The sequence below is a fragment of the Pleurodeles waltl genome, chromosome 11, assembly GCF_031143425.1.
Source record: "Pleurodeles waltl isolate 20211129_DDA chromosome 11, aPleWal1.hap1.20221129, whole genome shotgun sequence".
In the NCBI taxonomy this organism is placed as follows: domain Eukaryota; kingdom Metazoa; phylum Chordata; class Amphibia; order Caudata; family Salamandridae; genus Pleurodeles; species Pleurodeles waltl.
Window position 1 is genome coordinate 617,504,296 of NC_090450.1, and position 17,107 is coordinate 617,521,402.

General features: G+C 48.8%; 1 protein-coding gene across 3 annotated transcripts in view; it reads right to left on the reverse strand.

Moving 5' to 3' along the window:
• LOC138265931 (guanylate-binding protein 1-like) overlaps positions 1–17,107 on the reverse strand; it is a 164,262-nt gene that overhangs the window by 128,520 nt on the left and 18,635 nt on the right. The window lies entirely within an intron of this gene.

Sequence of the window (17,107 nt, forward strand, 5' to 3'; positions counted from 1 at the left end):
CTCCCTACCCAGGACAGGTCAATCAGCGGTGTGTCCACCACTACAGGGCACCCAGGCTAACCCACCACCCCAACAACAACAGGGACCTGGGGGCAGTGGTAGTGGGCACACGGTCCAGGGGACGGAGGCACAGGAACACCGGGGAACTGGGAGAGCTGCTGTGCGACAGAGGGAGGACAGGCCAAGGGAACCTACTCTCAACGAGGCCCTATCCTCCATCATGGGAGCATACCACCACTCCCAGGAGACGATGGCAACGGTCCTGGACAAGTTGCAGGAGACCCTGAGTCTGCAGGAGGAGCAGTATTTGGGGTTCAGGGAGGAGTTCAGGACCATCGGCTCTGCCCTGGGCACCATCGTAGGGGTGCTGACGGACATTCAAAAGACCTTGAGGGACACCGTGGCACTCCAAGGGGCCCCTGACACTAGCCAGGATGATGAAATGCCCACCACCTCCGCCGGCGCTAGTGGACAGGACGCCCCGCCACAGGACCAACACACCAGCACCCCACCCCCTGCAGACGGACAACCACCACGAAAGCGGGCCCTGAGATCCAGGAACAGTACAGAGCAAGATGGCAAGACCCCCGCCAAGAAATAAGACCACCCTGATTGTCCCCCCACTGTCCCACTTTGTTACCCTGTCCAGCTTGGAACTGCCCCAGCTCCACTTCCAATGGCCAGATGTGCAATGTACCTGTGAGAATAATAGACTGGACTCTGCCATGGACATTCTTCCACCATGACCTCTCCCCATTTCACAACCCCCCTACATTTTTATGCACTTCAATAAACACCCTTGAAACCTCAATAATATTGGAGTCAGTCAATGATTGTGAACTTTGTATTGTCAATTACAGTGTTAAAAAAGGTTACCCATTGGAAGGTCAACATACCAATGTCACATATCACAAGCCTTTCAAGGGTGCAAGCTGCTGACACGTAGGTTACCACATTACTGAAACTGAAATGGAAGGGGACAACTCAGTTACCAAATAGGGAGTGAAGTGTAGGTACAGGATAGAGGTAGACGTGTGAAATGTAATATAATGTGAAACATGAAATTGTACTCACCTGTGTCTCATTGAAAATATTGCTGTATGACTGACTCCCTGTTGTCGTTTTCATCTTCATCAGCTCCATCCTCATCACTGTCCACAGGCTCCACAGGCTCAACCTCTGCAACAACACCGTCATCTGGATCATCCTCCTGCAGAAAAGGCACCTGGCGTCGCAATGCCAAGTTATGGAGCATGGAGCAGGCAATGATGATGTCGCACACCTTCTTCGGTGAGTAGAATAGGGACCCACCTGTCATATGGAGGCATCTGAATCTGGCCTTCAGGAGGCCGAAGGTCCGCTCGATCACCCTCCTAGTCCGCCCATGGGCCTCATTGTACTGTTCCTCTGCCCTGGTCCTGGGATTCCTCACTGGGGTCGGTAGGCAGGACAGGTTGGGGTAACCAGAGTCCCCCAATAGCCATACACGGTGCCTCTGGAGTTCACCCATCATATCAGGGAAGCTGCTATTCCGCAGGATGTAGGCGTCATGCACTGAGCCAGGGAACATTGCATTTACCTGCGAGATGTACTGGTCTGCCAAACAGACCATCTGGACATTCATGGAATGATAACTCTTCCTGTTCCTGTACACCTGTTCATTCTTGCGGGGGGGACCAGAGCTACATGGGTCCCATCAATGGCACCTATGATGTTGGGGATATGTCCAAGGGCATAGAAGTCACCTTTCACTGTAGGCAAATCCGCCACCTCAGGGAAAATGATGTATCTCCTTACGTGTTTCAGCAGGGCAGACAACACTCTGGACAACACGTTGGAAAACATAGGCTGGGACATCCCTGATGCCATGGCCACTGTTGTCTAAAAAGACCCCCTTGCAAGGAAATGGAGCACTGAGAGCACCTGCACGTCGGAGGATTCCAGTCGGATGGTGGATTGGTGACATCAGGTCTGGCTCCAACTGGGTACATAGTTCCTGGATTGTGGCACGGTCAAACCGGTAGGTCACGATGACATGTCGCTCTTCCATTGTCAACAGGTCCACCAGCGGTCCGTACACCGGCGGATTCCGTCATCTTCCAATATGTCCCAACTGACGGTGCCTAAGAAGGACAACAGCGAAGAAACTGTCAGCATTTCTCCAGGTATATACCCACAGTCACACACAAGACTACGCCAGACAATTAACCCATCCGGGAAAGGTTTTGAGTGTAGGCCTCAGTATGTGTGACGCAGTAGTAATTGAAGCCATGTGGGCCCCTGAAATGGCGGCTGCCTGACCTCTAAACTGGGACATTGGAATTGTGGGGTAACTGCGCTGGCGTTGGACACCGTCGCGGTAGGCGGACGTAGAGCGCGGCGCAATGCTGCATTGGTTAACATTGGACCCTATGGGTCCCAGGAGCCAATGAACAGGTGCGCTGGCGGTGATGATGTGCACCGCCGCGGACGTCACCGCCGGGGACGTCACCACCATTTTCTATCTGTTCAATCACTAGATACCTGACCTTCGACAGGAGAGGACCTACACTGCCAGTGCTGCTGTGACCTCGGTCTGGAAGCGACGATGGCTGCTGCGTCTGGGGAAAGGGCCCCTGCCTTCACTGCACAGGAGTTGGAGAAACTTGTGGATGGGGTTCTCCCCCAGTATACGCTACTCTACGGTCCTCCAGACCAACAGGTTAGTACACAGGGAGCACGTTGTATGGGCTAGGCCTGGGTGGAGAGGGCTGGGTGGATGAGGGAAGGGGGCAGAGTACATATAACAGTCATGCATGGGGATGAATGGGCCACAGGGATAGAGTTGGGAGGGGGCCAATTACAACGACGGTGCTGTAGGTAATGACTGTTCCTCTTTCCTTGTGCATGTCATGTAGGTCAGCGCCCACCAGAAGAGGGACATTTGGCGTGCCATCGCCAAGGAAGTCTGGACCCTGGGGGCCCACCAGAGACAGGGCACCCACTGCCGGAAGAGATGGGAGGACATTCGCCTCTGCAGCAAGACGACGGCAGAGGCTCAGCTGGGGATGGCCTCCCAACGTGGGAGGGGTGCCCGTCGCACCATGACCCCCCTGCTGTTCCGGATCCTGGCGGTGGCCTACCCGGAGTTGGATGGGTGCTTAAGGACATCACAGCAGACACAAGGGGGTGAGTACAACCTCATCCTATGGACTTTGCGTGCAGTGGAGCTGTCTGGGTGGGGTTGGTGGGCTGTGGGTGTCCCTAGGCCAGGGCGAGTTAGTTAGGCAAGGCCCCTCCGTTATGTAGGCCATGTGGCACTCTACCCCAGCTCAAAAAAATGGCAAATTGATGTATAGTTGCCCCTTTGCCATCCATGTGGGCAGATTTCTACCATTGCCATGTAGGCCATATCCCAGAAATTGCATGTGCAGAGGGCAGGAGCACGGCGTAATGCAGGGGGCTGCTGCGTTTGTCTTGTCCGCCAACGGTAGCGGTATGCCATGCACTAAAACTCTCTTTCTTCTGTCTCCACCCTTTTTCTGCTCTCCCTGTCCTTCTGTACATCAGTATCAACAGGCGGAGGTACAGTGGCACCGGAGCACGAGGCAGCTGCATCCCACATGGCCATGGAGGGCCACACCACAGACTCTGAATTCACCAGTGGGACGGAGGGTGAGGGGAGCTTCACGTTGGCCACAGGATCACCAAACAGCGACAAGGACTCGTCCGCCGATGGGAGCTCCCCTGTGGTGGCGGCACCATCTGTGCGCCCCACTTCTACAGGTACAGCCGCCACCTCCCCTACCAGCACCGCCCTCCCAGCAGCCCCTCAGCGTTCGCCCCGTGCCCGCTCACCCAGGAGTGTGGGCATCACCTTCGCCCCAGGCACCTCAGGCCCTGCCCCAGTCACCCCAGCTGCCCTCAGTGAGGAGGCCATTGACCTCCTCAGGTCACTCACTGTTGGGTAGTCTACCATTGTGAATGCCATCCAGGGTGTAGAACGAGAGTTGAAACACTGTAATGCATTCCTGGAAGGCATTCATTCTGGTCAGGCTGTCCTTCAGCGAACCCTGCAATCTCTGGCCTCAGCACTGATGGCAGCCATTGTCCCTGTGTCAAGCCTCACCCCTCCAACTTCCTCCACCCAGACCCAATCCCCTGTACCCCAGCCCATCCCAAGCACACCTAAAGACCAGCATGCACACAAGTCAACACCGAAAAGTAGCTCAAGCAAACATAGGCACCACACACACCACAGGCACTCACACAAGCATCAGACCCATACAGACACAGCAACATCCACTGTCTCCACTGTGTCCCCCTCCTCCTCTTCTCCCTCCTCCCTCCCAGTCTCGTATACACACACACCTGCATGCACCACATCTACAGGCACTAGGACTCGCACCAGGACACCCAGCACCACAAGCCGCTCACCTGCACTCACCACCTCCACTGCCTTATACACGTCCCCTGTGTCATCTCCCAGTGTGTCTGTGACGCCCCCTCCCAAAGTACACAAACGCCGGCAATCACTCACCCAACATCCATCCACCTCACGACAGCCTCCAGTACCTGCACCTGCACCCAAAACAGCTAAAGTGACACCTCCTACAACCACCCCCTCTTCCTCCACTCCCAGAGCCCCTCCAGCTACCCATCCCAGTGTACGTCAGAAACTGTCCCTATGTCAAATTGACCTTTTTGCCCCCACCCCCCCCTCCAATTCATCAGTCCCGTCGTAGCGCCTCAGCCAAAAAGCCTCCAGTACCAGTGGTGCGTGTACCAGGTTTTTGGAGTGCCCCGTCCACCAGGGCAGGCAGTAGGACCCGGAGCCAAGGCACTGTCAGCCCACAACCTGTAAAGGCTCTGAAATTGGAGAGTGGACGACGGGACCGTGTCAAGACTCCTGGTGGGACAAACAGTGAAATGGGATCCAAGGCAATTGGTGAGTCATCTGTAACTCAAAAGAAGGTGGGGAAGGTCCCGAGGAAGTCTCCCCAACCTGTTGTGAGTGTCACGGCGAAGAAGTTAGCCATCATTTCCGCAGTCCAGACACAACCGCCAGCACCATCGTTACTGGTCAGGAGACCACCGCCAGAGTCATAGCCCAGGAGGGCTCAAGTATCGTAACTGGTTCAGAGACCACGGCCAGAGTCATAGCCCAGGAGGGCTCAAGTATCGTAACTGGTCCAGAGATCACCGCCAGAGTCAGAGCCCAGGAGGGCCCACGTATCGTTACTGGTCAGGAGACCACCACCATCGCCGGAGTCACAGCCCAGGAGGGCCCAAGTATCGTTACTGGTCAGGAGACCACCGCCACCGCCGGAGTCACAGCCCAGGAGGGCTCAAGTATCGTAACTGGTCAGGAGACCACCGCCAGAGTCATAGCCCAGGAGGGCCCAAGTATCGTTACTGGTCAGGAGACCACCGCCACCGCCGGAGTCACAGCCCATGAGGGTCCAGAATCCCACAGCCCCGCTGGGCAATGATGGAACGTCAAGCCACACACCAACGTCCAGTGTGGAGTTCGTCATGCCACACACCAATGTCCAGTGTGGAGATCGTCATGCCACACACCACTGTCCAGTGTGGAGTTCATCATGCCACACACCAATGTCCAGTGTGGAGTTCGTCATGCCACACACCATTGTCCAGTGTGGAGTTTGTCATGCCACACACCAATGTCCAGTGTGGAGATCGTCATGCCACACACCAATATCCGTACCAGAACCGCCATGGTGAAGACCGCTGAACAGGGCAAAGACCGACATGGTGAAGACCGCTGAACAGGGCAAAGACCGCCATGGTGAAGACCGCTGAACAGGGCAAAGACCGCCATGGCTAAGCACCGCTGAACAGGGCAAAGACCGCCATGGTGAAGACCGCTGAACAGGGCAAAGACTGCCATGGCTAAGCACCGCTGAACAAGGCCAGCACTGCCATGGCTAAGCACCGCTGAACAGGGCAAAGACCGCCATGGTGAAGACCGCTGAACAGGGCAAAGACCGCCATGGCTAAGCACCGCTGAACAAGGCCAGGGCTGCCATGGTGAAGACCGCTGAACAGGGCAAAGACCGCCATGGTGAAGGCCGCTGAACAGGGCAAAGACCGCCATGGCTAAGCACCGCTGAACAAGGCCAGGACTGCCATGGCTAAGCACCGCTGAACAGGGCAAAGACCGCCATGGTGAAGACCGCTGAACAGGGCAAAGACCGCCATGGCTAAGCACCGCTGAACAAGGCCAGGACTGCCATGGCTAAGCACCGTTGAACAGGGCAAGACCGCCATGGTGAAGACCGCTGAACAGGGCAAAGACCGCCATGGCTAAGCACCGCTGAACAAGGCCAGGACTGCCATGGCTAAGCACCGCTGAACAGGGCAAAGACCGCCATGGTGAAGACCGCTGAACAGGCCAAAGACCGCCATGGCTAAGCACCGCTGAACAAGGCCAAGACTGCCATGGTGAAGACCGCTGAACAGGGCAAAGACCGTGTGGGTATGAATAGTCCGGCACATCAGGCATCGTTCTCCCATGTGCAGCTGGGACTGTGACAGGACATGTACTTTTACGGGGAGACTCATCCAGTCTGGGCACCAGTCCCACCCAGTACCAGTAGAGAACTGCATCTACTTGCGAAGATGTGTCTTTGCACTCCCAGGACGTAACAGTGGACAAGCCACCCACTGTAGAGACTTGAGAGACTGTGGCTTTGCACTCCCCAGGATGGCACAGTGGGCAACCCACCCACTGAAGTGACTTGAGAGACTGTGGCTTTGCACTCCCCAGGATAAAGCAGTGGGCAAACAGCCCACTGGAGAGACTTGAGAGACTGTGGCTTTGCACTCCCCAGGATAAGGCAGTGGGCAAGCCACCCACTGTAGAGACTTGAGAGACTGTGGCTTTGCACTCCCCAGGATTGAACAGTGGGCAACCCACCCACTGTAGAGACTTGAGAGACTGTGGCTTTGCACTCCCCAGGATTGAACAGTGGGCAAACCACCCACTTGTTAGACTTGTGAGACTGTGGCTTTGCACTCCCCAGGATACATCAATGGGCATAGAGCCCCGTCGTGGATCTGGCTTTGCATTCATCTGGCTGAGGTGCCCCCCCCTACCTTCCCCCTGAGGTGCCTGTATTGTTTCTATCTGATGCCCCGGCAGTGTTCTCTCTGATTTTGGTCAGGTATCTATTGTGGGCGTCGCCCATGCATTTTTGGACTGTTGGTGCACGGACATTGTTGTGTACATCTCTGCACTACTTCTTGTATTGTACATTTATTTTTGACAGATTTCGTGATATATATATCCGTATATTTTTTAATGAGTAGTATATTGGCACAATACAAAGTTTGACCGCTATTCGCTTTGTCTTTGCATTCTTCTGGGGGGATTGTGGGTTGTTACTGTGATTTTTGTGAATGCATTGGTGTGTATGTTGTAATATGCGAGGGTGGGGGTGGGGGTGTTTGGTGGGTGTCCCCGTAACTTTTGCCTCCCCTGTGTCGTAGGTGCAGTACTCACCGGTATGTTCTGCGCCTACGTCGCTGTTGGTCATAGATGAAACAGGAACGCTGTTGAGGTGAGCGTTTTCCCATAGCACAACCTGTTTCCGCCGTGTTTTTATCCACGGTGAATCCGCCCCGGAAAAAGTGGCAGATTGGTGTGTTGTGATAGTGTGGGCGGTACATTGTCTTCCGCCTGTCTGTTGGCGGTGACCGCCGCGCTGTTTGTCTGTACCGTCATGGCGGGCGATGTGTTAAAGTGGCTGTCTTAGTTGGCGGTTTCCGCCAGGGTCGTAATTCCCTTTTTTTGTCCGACGGCCTGTTTGCGGTATTACCGCATCTTTAACACCGTCCGCCAGGGTTGTAATGCCCACCTAAATGAAGAAATCAATCTCACTACCTGTCTTGGGCCAATTATAACTAAGAAGAAGAAGTGCAGCACCTGCACTATATTCCTTTGCAAATGCCAAATATTTAGAAACGAAGATCCTGTTCAGGGCCTCCCCAAACAGGTTGTGATGAAAGTGTAAAATATCTCCCCCTCCATCGCCTTAATTCCATAAATAGAGAGTTCGCTTTTTTCGCACATTCTCTTATTAAAATCCTCTGCCCAGACTAATAATGTATCCTAATTGTAAATGTTCATTAAATTTAATAGATTATTTTCAAGATCATCAATTGCAGTTGTGACCCTTGCGTCAAAGATATTAATATATAAATTGACCAGAATGGCATCAAATGAATATGGGATCTTTAATAGCACTGACGGAAAATTGGACATAAAATTAACTATTGTGGTAGAGAGACCACTTGATTTTACCAAGAACAAAATAGCTAGGTCCCGCCTTAGCTCTTTCTGCACAAGATGGAATAGCTTCACAATATAATGTATGAAAACCTAAGACTAAAATCCTCAATGGATCAGGTTTCTTGCAATAAAACAATGTCTGCATTATTGATGGCAGAGAGACAGTCAGAATTTGTTAACTTAATGTAGATACTAGCAATATTTCATGACAGGATTCTAAGACTTCATCGGTCAACCATGGTTCTCCTTGGTATATTCCTGGAATCAACTAAGTCCATTAAGTAACCACTCTCCAGAATCTCCTCTTTCCCCAGAGACTTTTGACCCGCCTTCCGAACTATAGCAGTACTAGGACAGTTCTGGGCATCGAAACTGATTTTGGGGCACAGTCAGTCCAAGTCTTCCAAAGAGGTGAGTGCTTTGAAAGTCTTCTTTACTTCCACATTCTAGGATGACCTGTTAATTGTAGGATAAATAGCATTTACTGTCACCAACTGAGGGCCTCATTAGGAGTGTGGTGGTCGGACTGCCGTACTCCAGGTGGTCTGACTGCTCAATTACAACCCTGGTGGGCAGACCCGCCAGGGGGCTGATGTCCCCGCCGGGAACATGGTTCCTGATGGCTTGACCATGCCCAGAGTTGTACTCAGCCAGGGTGGCATGGAACTCAGCGCTGCCTGGCTGATTACATCCCGCCTCACCAGCAGCCCTTCCATGGCGGTTTCACTGACATGGAAATGCTGGCAGTGAGGGTGTGCTAGGAGCCATGAGGGGCCTCTGCACTGCCCATGTCCAAGGCATGGGCAGTGAAGAGGCTCCCCTGCCCAACACCATGGGCAGGCAGTGCACATTCCAAGGGTGCTGGTTGGCCTCCTCTGTGCTACGAGATAGCACTCAGCTCCTTTAAGGGAGCTGAGTGCTATCTCGTAATACTGTTCCTCCTTGTCTGACCGGCAGGAATGCTCTATTGCAATGTTTCTGCCAGTCAGACAAGCAGAAGCATTATAAAAGGACAGGGGGGACGCCATCCCGTGGTGGGACCGCCAAAGTCGAAATAAGGCCCTAAAATGGAAGGACCTCTGGTCTATAAAAGTAGCCTAAGGGTTGCATCTGAATAGATCCTTAGATTCAAGACTAGTTACAGAGACAATGTAGCAATGATTTAACTATATGAGGTGATTTAAAATTAATAATCACACAATCCCCATTTACCTCATTTTGGCCAGGCCCAATCTAGGGAGTTCTTAGTACCTTTAATACATCATTTGGGAAGTCAAGGCGTCACCCAGAGTTTTTCTTTAACCAGGGGGTTACTTTATTTAACAAGGCTGTATGATCTTCCTCCATAAATGGTGTTAAAGTGGGAACATTTATCAGGACTATCACATATGGAGTACACTCTGGAGGAAGTTGGGGAAGATGTTTCCTATGATTTTAGGGGCTCTGTTCGCTTCAGCAGTATCGATTTCTCTTCCACTTCCCCTAGGCCCTTTCTGTAATGTTGTATCCTTTCTCAATTGCTCATACCTGCACACCCTAGATTGCATTGTAGATGAACAGGCCCTGGAATAACTGTCAGCAGGTCCTGCAACAGTGGTCTCAAATAAATTGGACAATGAGGTAGTGTTCATGGCTCCTGAGGATAAAGCAGCAAGTAGCACAACAGGTGGGACAACTACCAGTGGCTGAGCAACAAAAAGAGTGTTCATCTTATACAATTCAGATTCAGTTTTCCCCAAATGTTCAAAATGTGGATCGAACTTAGCCTTCAGGGACTCAGAGAGTTGGTTACATAGATACATACATTTCTGGTGTCCCAATATCCATACAGGGGAAGAAAGTGGAAGGTTTCTTCACGGCCTCTTTGAATTTGTCCCAGCTTCAACTCTCTTCCTTTTGTTGACTTTACCCTGTGTTTTAACTCTACAGGGGTGAGACTGTGGTTGTACCGCCTCTAGATCCTCAATTGCAACACAAGCAGGGGCAATAACTGGTGTATTTATAACCCTTGGTCTCACACCTGAAATGTTAACAGCCGCTCTGGGGTCCTTAGTTGGTGCAGCTTGTGAGGCCAATGAGCCACTGGAGGATGTGAAAGAGGGGGAGGAGGGGGGACAGGCGATGTTCAGCTAACTCAATCTCCTTATTGACAACTCTGACCACCTTCTGTAAAAATCCATCAAGGGCAGTGGGGGGGACAGTTTTGGGGACAATCTCTGAGGGCTTACGCTTCCCCATTTTAAAGATCTAAGTGGATTACCAATGAAATATGTGAATTAAAGAAAGCTAATAAGCAATCAACAGTACCTTGTGAGCGATGAAAGGGGTGTGGCCCAACCCCGACTCCTCAGCTGGCACTCATTTCTAAAGCACTGGTAGGAATGGCCATCACGGAGTTTCCTGTCAATGGTGTTTACAGTTTGGTGCAAGGCTCCGTCAACATGACAGAGCCCTCCACCAAATTGTTCTCCTTTTGAAAATCAAAAAGAAAATGCTCCCTTCGTCATCGTAGTCCTGTCAAATGGTGAGGGGAGAATTTAGCAGTTTTTACTGACTGTTCCCACTGGGTTTTCCTAGTGGCGACAAGCACTGAAACTGACTTTTAATTCTACCCATCTAAATTAGGTAGGCAGAATAAGAAGACTGCCTCCAACAGCCCTTGCTCTGTTGAGCTGTCAAAGGGGTTTCATCCCAGTGAAGACAGAGTAGTCTCTACCATGATTAAGCCTAAGGTCTGCCTGTTATATTCTATGGGATTGGGTATTGTAATGTTCTATGCATTATTATTACTGAGTATTCTAGAATCCGCGTGAGCTGATCAGTTGGGCAGTGTCTGCCAGGGATTCACACTGTCTATCTTTTACTAGTAATAAACTTCCTTTATCAAAGCTCGAAATCTGTTTTTCTAAAAATTGGTAAAAAGAATGGGATACGAGGTGGAGACCTAATGTTGGAGTGGACTTAAGCTTTGTGTAAACCCTGGTCAAGGGTAACGGTTGCCTTCTGAAGCAGCATGGCAAACTGGCAGCAAACTGGCAGCAGGACACAGCGATGGGAGTGAAGTGTTAAGAAACATGTACCATCTGTTGCTGGTGTGAATTTCACAGTGTTTTTTGTTTTAGTTCACAGTGTTGTTTTTTGATTAAGTGGTGAATCGGAGCATGTGTTCTGCCTTGAGCAACTGTGGCTGAAAGAGGGTCGTCCCTGGCTCTCGCTACTGTTGCATGTACTCTGACACGAGTTACACTGACAGGAGTTAAGCTGACAGTTACATGCATAATAAGCATCAAGTCCACACAAATTCTTACCAGTGTGGTCGTGGAGAACCACTGAGCAGAGAGAAGATGGCAGTTTGTTTTGCGACTATCATGGTGTGGCCCCTCCCAAATGGAAGTTGGAAAAAATATAGACCTAAAATAGAAAGAGAACTGCTAATGGCTTCAGTTGGTAGAGGAAAGCTGATTAGTTTTGAATAAGAAATATAAAGAGGGCAATCCAGTGCTGAAGTCAGCAAAGGAGTGCTGGGAATAAAGTACTTCTGTCAACACCAGGATATCAGATATGGACAAGTCTGCATGACACCAGTGAATACCTTTATTATTTTATCCAGGCTATGGTAACTACTTTTGTTATTTTTGTTTGTTTTGGATGTGTTTCAGAAGCAATGCCAATCTAAGGGATTAACTAGTACATACGTGTTTCAAACAAAAATCTGTTTGGCAACAACGAGCTCATGAGGGGCTACACCCATAAAAGGTAACCATCGACGTGGCACGTCATACCTCGCAAGACTGCTATAGTAACTAACAAGTGGGAACACAATGGATACAGGATAATTCTAAAGGATTTTCCAACTGTAGAAGCGATAATATTATATACTTAATTCTATGTTCATGTGGCCTAGGCTTTGTTAGAGAAACCGGCAGAGAATTTAAAACTTGTTATGGTGAGCACAAATCGGCAAGAAGGACAAAAAAGATCCAAGCACCTTTAGTAACATATGGTATGGAAGGCAATCATTCTGGGTGCAATATGAAATGGCGTGTATTAGAAAAAGTCAAACCACGACAAGGGCGTTCTGAGACTGAAGAAAGAGACACAGAACCCGTTTGGATTTTCTCCCTGGGAACAAACCATGAAGGGCTCCATGAAGAAATAATGTAGACGGCTATGCAGTAAGGATTTCTACCATTGCTTCGCAATATTCTCATCTATTGTGGTATCCCATCGCAGTCTTTGGTCCTTATGTTAAGTACACTGATCTTCTATTAGGACTTCACAGTACACAGACTTTGGTGTAAGTCATTAGCTTGGGGCAATTCTTCGGGTCCCACTGTTGGTCGAATTATATATTCCCTACTGGAATATGCTCTAACCCCGCCCTCCACTATGGTCACACTCTTGGTATGTCTATTTTTGATGGTAGCATCCACAGTTAATTTTGTGCACCTTCAGTTTTATTATGGCATATAGTATGCTAACACACGTTAGAAAGTATGTCCAATTTATATACAACACGCTTCTTGAGTGTCTACCTCTTATCTGTTCCAATATGGTGCCCACGGTGTGCATGCCTAACGAGGGGTGGCTTCATCGGTCTCAACTTCAGTAATGGTGGTTCATAATTCATTTTAATTGGACCCAGCAGGCCTGTAATTTGCCCTTTCAGTATAAGATTTATTTTTGCATTCATTTTCGGCAACCTTAGCTCTTATAATCAGGCTTGCAGCACATTATGTTTTCACTTAGCCATGGTGAGCCCTTATCTGATGTTCTGTTTATGGAATTCCATCCATTTCAATATGGCACAGATGGTGAGAACGCATGCCAGGTGAATAAACATCTGCAATCAAAGCCGTAGAGAGCGTGAGTGCTTCTTGTTTATATTCTGGCAACACGCCTTTTGATTCGATCGATTGCAAGAACGCCACAAACGCAACACCAGCACAAACAAAACTAAAGAAGTTACATTCAGGGGACTCCATTGCGATGTTTTGAACTCTAGAGATTAGGATAAAGGCAAATTAAGGATGGGCTGTAGATAAACTATGGTGCACCATTGAGCATGCAACATCTTGCCATGTATGCATTTTATCGTGATACTGTATGCTTTAGGCAAATTAGGATACCCGATTCACCCTTTGAGATCTTATTGGAGCCGCATTCATAATCAGGACGTCCTTGGTGATGCAACTCTTGCCTTCAATAGAACAGACATAGGAATTCTTTAGTCGTTATATTGAGTATTTTTGTAAAGTGTGTGAGGTGTGACTTATGGTGACCAGTCCCTTATGAAAGGCACGATGAATGAATGCCGGTACCATGCGGGTGCTCATGAGTAAGCTGTCTATCCGCACATATATATTTCCTGAGGACGTGGGGTCTATAATCAACACTCATCTCTTCACAAGGTTTTGTTCATCTCTCTCCATTTTCCGGAACACTGGTTTGGTCTAGCGCACAGGCATTGATCATTTTTTTTGTTTGAAGCTATACTCTATTATAAATGTGAAGTTGTTTTTACTTTATAGAAATAGCCCCACTTGTTATTCTGGGTGTACTAAGAACTTCAAAGCCTGTTAGGTATTGAAGAAGGTGGTCTAAAATACTTCTGATGCCACTGAAGCATGCCTTGACATGTCAATTGAAGGCTAAAGACCAATGGTCTCCGTTATATCAATGTACAATTTATTTGTTTCTGGGTGTTGGAGGTATGGGTGATTATGGAGTGCATGGCTGTGTATGAGTGATATAGAGAGCTTGAAGAGTGGAGTGTACTGTGTTTATACTGATGTGTACCATATCATGATGAATGTGTATTTATTGTAACAATATTGTGAATCCATAAACATATTTTAAGTAATGCACATATTTCCATAAAATTAATACAAGGGTTTGCTGTAAAAATAAAAAATGAGATAAAATAATTGAAATAAGCATGTAATGATTTTTCTTGGGTCTTCCACATAGGATTTAAGTCCAGTGATATAAGTACATAGGTTAAGTGAGGAGTGTTGCTTGTGATTATAGTTTGTTTCCCCCCTTTCCCTAACCTGAAGTATTTGTTTATTTGGTGGTGCCCTCTTTTCTCACGAGTTATGCACCGAGTATTCAGGTGAAAATACGGCGATGCAAACATCGTTGCTCCTCCCATGTTTTTGCAAAATCCAGGTCTTCCACTTATGATTTAGGAACATTGGAAGGGGTCCTTTGAGACATATCTTGTGGCTGTTGGCGGGGAGAATGTCTTTGTTGCTAAACATGAGTTAGCAATGTTAAGGCATTGGTTGGGAGTTGGAGGCAAAAAAGTACTAAAAACGTTGCCTGTATGATACATAGTAGTGAGAACACTGGCCCAGGATCTGATGGTGATGCAGATGAGTTGGTTGATTAATATGTGAGCGCAATAAAGGCATTAGAAGAGAACTTTTCATCCTTGGCGTGGTCTCTCTTAACTTTTTCCCTCAGTTTCCCAGGTTGTTGATCTGTGAGGGACTCTGTTTTTGCTGTTTTTGGTACCCTAGGCACTTTACCACTGCTAACCAGTGCTAAAATGCAAGAACTCCTTTACAAAATGTGTATGTATTTGGCTTATCCATGATTGGCATATTGGATTTACTAGTAAGTCCCTAGTAGAGTGCACTGGAGGTGCCAGGGCCTGTAAACCAAATGCTACTAGTGGGCCTGCAGCACTGGTTGTGCCACCCACATTAGTAGCTCTGTAATCATGTCTCAGGCCTGCCACTGCGGTGTCTGTCTGTGCAGTTTTAACTGTAAATTCGACTTGGCAAGTGTACCCACTTGCCAGGCCTAACCCTTCCCTTTTCATACATGATAGACACCCCTAAAGTAGGCCCTAGGTAGCCCCAAGGGCAGGGTGCAGTGTATGGTTAAGGTAGGACATATTGTAATGCGTTTTATATGTCCTGACAGTGAAATATTGCTAAATTCGTTTTTCACTGTTGCAAGGCCTTCCCTCTCATAGGTTAACATGGGGGCTACCTTTAAATCTGATTAAAGTGTAGATTCCCTTTGGGAGCGGGTAGACATGGAGTTTGGGGTCTCTGAGCTCACAATTTAAAAATACATCTTTTAGTGAAGTTGATTTTAAGATTGTGTGTTTGAAAATGCCACTTTTAGAAAGTGAGCATTTTCTTGCTTATACAATTTCTGTGACTCTGCCTGTTTGAGGATTCCCTGTCTGGGTCAGTTTGACAGTTGGGCTGGTTGCACCTCACACTAGACAGTGACACAAAGGGAGCTGGGGTGTAGTCTGTGCCTGCCCTCATACAATGCAGTCTCCAACCCCCTGGTGAGTGTCTGGGGCCTGGCCTGGGCAAGGCAGGATTTCACGTTCAGAAGAGACTTTGCTTTGAAGTAGGCCTACTTCAAAGGAGAAATTGGGTATAAGAAGGGCACCCAAAACCACAGACTTTAGAACACTTCTGGAAACCAAGAGGAACCTCTGCCTGGAGAAGAGCTGAAGAGCTGAGGAAGAAGAGCTGCCCTGTCTGTGCTTTGTGGAGCTATCCTGCAGTTGCTGCTTCTGCCAGAGTAAGAGGGCGAAGACTGGACTTTGTGTGCCTTCCATCTTGGGAAGATCTCCAAGGGCTTAATTTAGAGCTTGTCTCCTGTTGTTTGATGTCTCAGGAACAGCAAAGACTTCTCTCTGCCAGCACCTGGAGTCTCTGGAGAGACTCCTACTCTGCTCTGTGGTGCCCATCCAGTTCCTGGGACCCAGAAAGGAAAAGCTAGCAGCCTAAGAGGAAGAAATCCACGCACAGTACGCAGTGTGGGGAAAAGATCGACGCAACTCCGATCTGTCGCTGGAAAATCGATACGCCGCCGGCTTCGCGGCTGAAATTCGACGCCCGCCTGCAACGCGACCGAAGAATCAATGCACGGAGGTGGAGAAACGACGCGCAGCATCGCTGACGGAGGCTGGTGAGATCGCAACCCGAGCTACTTGGTTTTCGGATCATCGTGCGGCTGGATTTCCGACACAAACACCGCTGGGCGTGTAAGAGCAACGCAAAGCCTGTCCGGACCCGAGAGTGCTGACCGGATCGATGCATCACTCTCCTGCAGAGAGAAGAAATGACGCGCCCAACCTGATGAAAGGAGAAACGACCCAAGGTCTTGCTCGTGAGGGAAATCGATGCATCACAAGCCCTTTTTGATGCGCACTCGCCTGTGCAGGGTTATTTTTGAAGTACCCAAGGTACATTTTCACGCTAACAGTGCTAGTGTGTGTTTAAAACCACATGAAGACTCTTTTTGCTTTTTAATTGATAACTTTACTTGTATATTGTGGATTTTTGTCGTGTTGGTCTTGTTTTGTTTAGATAAATGTTCCCAATTTTTCTAAACTTGTGTTGTGTCATTTTGTAGTGTTTTCATTAAGTTACAGTGTGTGTTGGTACAAATACTTTACACCTAGCACTCTGAAGTTAAGCATACTGCTCATGCCAAGCTACCAAAGGGGTAAGCAGGGGTTAGCTGATGGTGATTATTTTTTACCCTGACTAGAGTGAGGGTCCTTGCTTGGACAGGGGGTAACCTGACTGCCAACCAAAGACCCCATGTCTAACAAAAGGCACACACTTTTCTCATGAGCCCAAATATCTGGTGACACGATTGACCAATTTGTGGCTGTGCTTAGCAGATTTGTGCAGATTTAAAGAATTGCCTGAAGAGAGCATTAGGAATCAGATGATTAATATAACCAATAACATGAAAATGCAGGAAACGTTATTGGGGTTGAAGGATCCTTCATTTAAAAAGACTATTGACATTGCATGATATATGGGGAAT